This window comes from Vipera ursinii, assembly GCF_947247035.1.
Source record: "Vipera ursinii genome assembly, chromosome: 7".
NCBI classification, from domain to species: Eukaryota; Metazoa; Chordata; class Lepidosauria; order Squamata; family Viperidae; genus Vipera; species Vipera ursinii.
In genome coordinates, this window is record NC_139521.1 from 72,629,105 (window position 1) to 72,635,104 (window position 6,000).

Sequence of the window (6,000 nt, forward strand, 5' to 3'; positions counted from 1 at the left end):
CTGTCAATTGATTGTCTAGTCTGTTTTTGAAAACCTCCGGTGTTGGCAGACCCACAACTCCAGGAGGCAAACTGTTGCATTGATTCATTGTTCTCACTCTCGGAAAATTTCTCCTTTCTAGATTGGATCTCTCTTTAAGAAGCTCCCACCTATTGTTCCTTGTCCTGCCCTCTGGTATTTTGGAGAATATGTCAATCACCTCTTCTCTGTGACAGTACTAGAAGACAGCTATCATGTCCTCCCTAATCCTTTCCTTTGATAGGCTAAGACCCCTAGTTCTGTCAAGACTGATTCGCCTCTTCGCCTAGATTTTCTCTTTTGCTCATATCTTGACAATGGGATGCAAAGGTGGGAGGGAAATGTCTAGGCAACTGAGAACCAAGGCCATGGATGAAGGAGAAGTGGACTGTTTCCATAAGAAGAAGAAATATTACTATTGGACAATGTGAACATCTGCTGAGTGGGGGGAGAGAGAGTCTATCATTTAACTAAGCAAGCCTTCGAGTGGAAAAACCAGAGCTGGTTTTGCTTTCTTCTTCATTTTCCAATGTAAATTTTCAGTAAAGTATTATACTTGTTCTGTACCAGCCTGCTACCGGCCCTGCAGAAAAGGCAGGGACAACCCCTTTACAAACGGCAAGAGGCTGGAATAAAGCCTGCCAAATTTATTCACATAAAACAGAGCAAAACAAGACACCAACCATGAAACAGGAGCTATAAAACAGGAACTATTCAAGCGGTTGCCTTCAGCAAACCAGCCCTCCCACGCATTCCCCTTTTATACAGTTCAGGGCGTGGCTTCTCTCTGCCTCCTTCTGAGGTGCCCCATTGCCTTCCTCTGTTTACTCCTGATTGACTGCCTCCTGCGTCGGGCGTCCTTGAACAGGGCCAGCTGTGGGTCATCTTCATCCACGCTGTCAGGCTCACACAGCTGGGTCTGTGTCATGACCAGGGGGGAGGGGCCTGGCTGAGGGCTCTCATCAGCAAGATCTTCAACCCCCTCAGCAAGGTCTTCAACACCCCCCTCCTCCTCTGAGTCATCCGACTCAGCTGCCGAACCCACAGGCTGACCCTGAATCACAACAATACTCTTGGTAAAATCATGTCCCAGGAATTTCTTTTTCTGGAAACGCCAAACTGGACAGTTCCTTCAAAGAGCTACTTAACAACATAGCCGTGAGAAGATGGCTATCATGACACTGAATGGCTTTCCTCAAAATAACGTTTGTTTGTGTATGAACATTGTTGAATGCACCAGGTTTTATTTATTATACTGGATTTCTGGTCAGTGACCATCATATACTTTAGATCTGAGTGTGCAAATGCCCTCTAATTTCAAGCATTCCTTCGATTCGGTCCCTCCAAGCTATGCAATTCAAATGGACTCTTGGATGAGGAAAAGTGTGTTGCTCCAATGGGGAGGGGAGGGGGCGGAGAGAGCAGAGGGGAGAGGGAGGAGAGGGTAGAGAGGAGGAGGGAGAGGAGAGGAGAGGGGGAGGGGAGAGAAGAGGACAGGATGAAGGAGAGGAGAGGGGGAGGGGAGGGGGAGGAGAGAGGAGGGAGAGGAGAGGAGAGGAGAGGGGTGGGGGAGGGGGAGGGGGAGGAGAGAAGAAGAGAAAAAGGAAGAAGAGAGTACAGGAAAAGGATTTTATTATTTTTGGCACACTGTGTTTCTATTAAATTTTGCACAAAATTGGATCACAAACTTCAACCTGGTTTGATATGTCACTGGCTCAGCCAGAGCATTCCCTTTAAATATATTTCAGCAACTCATCAAGAACATCGAGAATCTAAGATAACCCATTAGGTGGTGCTATACTCCAGTAAAAATTCATAGTATAACTAAGGTTGTTAAAATCCTTGATTGCATTGGTGGGGGTGTAAACAAATTGATACATCCCATATTTGGGGAGACAATATCTGGTTAGTTGTTTGTTGTTGTTTTTTAATGGCATATTTTGAAGAAATCTGGAAATCTGACTTGAGTCAACTTGAGTGTCCCTTGGGTCAACTTCAAAGTGTCTGAACCTTTAACTTAATTGAACGCAAAGGTTTGGTCACCCTATTTTCCTCTTATTTATTACATCTCTTAAATAATATAATAATCAAATTCACCATTATGCAAGGGAAAACAACTTAGTGATACTTATTTGGCCTCTAGCTTTAGCTGCTACAAATGTTCAGAATACCAGAGTATTAGAAGTATTAGAAGTATTAGACCTTGGAGGTCTTCTAATCCAAACCCTGCTCAAGCAGGAGACCCTATACCATTTCAGACAAATGACTATCCAGTCTCTTTTGAAAAGCCTACTCTGATGGAGCACCTACAACTTCTGGAGGCAAGTTGTTCTGCTGATTAATTGTTCTCAATGTCAGGAAATTTCTCCTTAGTTCTAGATTGCTTCTCTCCTTGATTAGTTTCCATCCACTGTTTTTTGTCCTGCCTTCACGTGCTTTGGAAAATAGGTTGAGACCTCCCTCTTTTTTTGTGGCAGCTCCTCAAATATTGGAACACCGCCATCCAGTCACCCCTAATCCTTCTTTTCACTAGACTAGACATATCCAGTTCCTGTAACTGTTCTTCATATGTTTTAGCCTCCAGTCCCCTAATCATCTTTGTTGCTTTTCTCTGCACTCTTTCTAGTCTCAACATCTTTTTTATATCATGGTGACCAAAACTGGATGCAATATTCCAAGTGAGGCCTTACCAAGGCCTTATAAAGTGGTATTAATAGTTCACATATTCGTGTATTATGTATAACTGCATCCCTGTCTGGTTTGTGGCAGCAGTGCCTCATTGTAGAAAGGCCATACAGAGAATGGTAAGGACAGCCAAGAAGATCATAGGAAGCTTGCTTCCTGGTATTCAAGATGCTGGTTATAAGCACTTATATGTGCTTAAAGCTCAGAGCATTGTTAGAGACCCCACACACCCACTTCACGGTCTGTTTCTGTAACTCCCCTCTGAGAGGAGGTTTTGAAATATTTATAGCAGGACTACTCAATTCTATGCCATCCCTCTGGTAAACTCGCAAGATTCATTTTTTCTCGCCATGCGCATGTATACATAACCCGAACTAGACTGTTGTTTCTCTGTGTCATATAATATATGTGGGTATGTGCATAATTATGTATTTATTTATTGTCATATCTACATAGCATATATCAGAGGTGGTGACACTTTGAGAGCTGTATTCAACAAAAATTCACTTTAATGTACGCCGATTAGTGTACATCCAAAGTGACAGTAAAGTTATTATTCTATTCTATGTGATCTTGATTCTATCCTTTTGGTGGCTGCAGCACACTGCTGGCTCATAATTAGGTGGTTGTCCTCTAGGACTCCAAGATTCAGTTAAAGGAAGAGAGTACAAACAAGGATAGAAATCTACAATATACTTATTATCCAAAATTTCTTCATAAAATGCTGGCTAGCCTGTAATAGATGTTGCTGAATATTTTGGACTTTTATCTACCTTAAACTCAGAAAGAAAGAAAAAAACAACAACACACCTCCTTTCCTGAAATCTCTTTAATACCGTGGCCATTTCCCAGAAATCTTTAATATTAAGTTTTGGCACCTGGATAACAGAGAATGAAAGCTTCTGGGCAAAACAAGATAAAAATACATGTATATAAAAATAAAAAAATAAAAAAGTGTACTTACCAGAGTGAGCCTGTAGCAATTTGTTATCAACAAGAGAGAAATCTTGTTTTTCTTCCAACTGATAGATTGAGGCAGTGAAAGTGTTAGATAATTACAGTACAGGTGAGAGAGTCAAGGGTCTATTTTACCTTTGTAAGTGAGGGCAAAGTTTTGTATACATTCAGGAAAGTTCTCTACAAAAATAAATACAATTTCTATGGATTATTAGTAAATCCAGAGTTTTGGGGAGATCCAACTGCATATAGAATAGAATAGAATAGAATAGAATAGAATAGAAGAGAAGAGAAGAGAAGAGAAGAGAAGAGAAGAGAAGAGAAGAGAAGAGAAGAGAAGAGAATTAGAGTAATAGAATGGGCTAGAGTAGAACAGAACCGAACAGAACAGAACAGAACAGAACAGAACAGAATAGAATAGAATAGAATAGAATTAGAGTAATAGAATAGGCTAGAGTAGAACAGAACTGAACAGAACTGAACAGAATAGAATAGAATAGAATAGAATAGAATAGAATAGAATAGAATAGAATAGAATAGAATAGAATAGAATAGAATAGAATAGAATAGAATAGAATAGAATAGAAGGGACCCTGGAGGTCTTCTAGTCCAGCCCCCTGCTCAAGCAGGAGGACCTATACCATCTCAGACAGGTGATTGTCTAGTCTTTTTACACACACACACACACACAGAGAGACACACACACAAACACAAACACACATACACACACCACACACAAACCTTCCCTTTTCATCAAGTTCTGTTTATATCTGATATTGTGCCAATATCGCTCAATGAACTTTCTACCCTGTGATTCAGAAACCAGATGAAATGCATTAATTAAAAACCTATTTTATCCCTGTAGATATTAAGACACTATCTAGCTTTTTTTTTTTTGCTTTTTTTTTTTTTGCTAGCCAGAACCATGTTACATCCTCATGGTACAGAATTTAGTCATCCGAAGCAAGAGGCTGATAACTTGAGATTATTAAGATATATTGCGGCTATAAATAATGCTAAGGTGGATCTCACTGTAATTATTTCATGGGTGCAGAGAAGGCCTTTGATAAAATATATTGGCAATACATTTTTTTTCTTGTTGTTTAATAATGTTCTTTCTCTCAGAGCTTATTAACATGGAGTATAATTCTTTGCTCTTTTTCTCCCCAAAAGGCTAAGCTCTTCTTATTGAAGAGATGGATTGCATATACAACAAATTTCCTAGCTCTTTTTCTCTGTTATTGCTTGATTTGCATTTGGAATGTTTAATAGGGACAGCTTGGTCTAGTGGTCAAGGCACCAAAGTAGATAGCTGGGGGTCATGAGTTCAAGTCCTGTCTTAGCCATGAAAGCCAGCTGGGTGACTTTGGGTCAACCACAAGGAGAGAGTGAATTCTAGTTCCACCTTAGCTATGAAATCCAGCTGGATGCCTTTGGACCAATCACCAGGAGACAGTGAGTTCTAGTCCTGCCTCAGGCATGAAATCCAGCTGGGTGACTTTGGGCCAATCACCAGGAGACAGTGAGTTCTAGTCCAGCTCTAGGTATGAAATCCAGCTGCATTTGCGCCAATCACCAGGAGACAGTGAGTTCTAGTCCTGCCTTAAGCATGAAAACCGGTTGGGTAACTTTGGGCCAGTCCCTCTCTCTCAGCCCAATTCACCTCTCAGGCTGCGAGGAGGAAGTAGCACAATAACTCCATCTTCAGTTATTTATAGCATAATAAGGTGGGAAAGAAAGAAAGAAAGAAAGAAAGAAAGAAGAAAGAAAGAAAGAAGAAAGAAAGAAAGAAAGAAGGAAGAGAAGAAGGAAGGAAGGAAGGAAGGAAGGAAGGGAAGGAAGGAAGGAAGGAAGGAAGGAAGGAAGGAAGGAAGGAAGGAAGGAAGGAAGGAAGGAAGGAAGGAAGGAAGGAAGGAAGAAAGAAAGAAAGAAAAGAAAGAAAGAAAGAAGGAAGAATTAAAAAGCTGACTGGGTGACTTTGGGCCAAGCCAAGTTAATCGGGGTAAAGCTGAACCAATGTCTTGGAAATTCCTGAATTGTTGAAATTAGTTTTCTATGAAGACTACTGATGCTCCTTGGAGGCAATTTGTATCTTGGATGGAGAATACGTAAAGCTATATCTCAGATGGTTGAAATTTGATTATTAGAAACATTTAAACTGAGTGTTGGGAGGGGGTAATTTTTTTTTTTAAAAAAATCCTGTCTGAGATGGTGTAGGTTCTCCTGCTTGAGGCAGGAAGGCTGGACTAGAAGACCTCCAAGGTCCCTTCCAACTTCTATTCTATTCTATTCTATTCTATTCTATTCTATTCTATTCTATTCTATTCTAATTCTATTCTA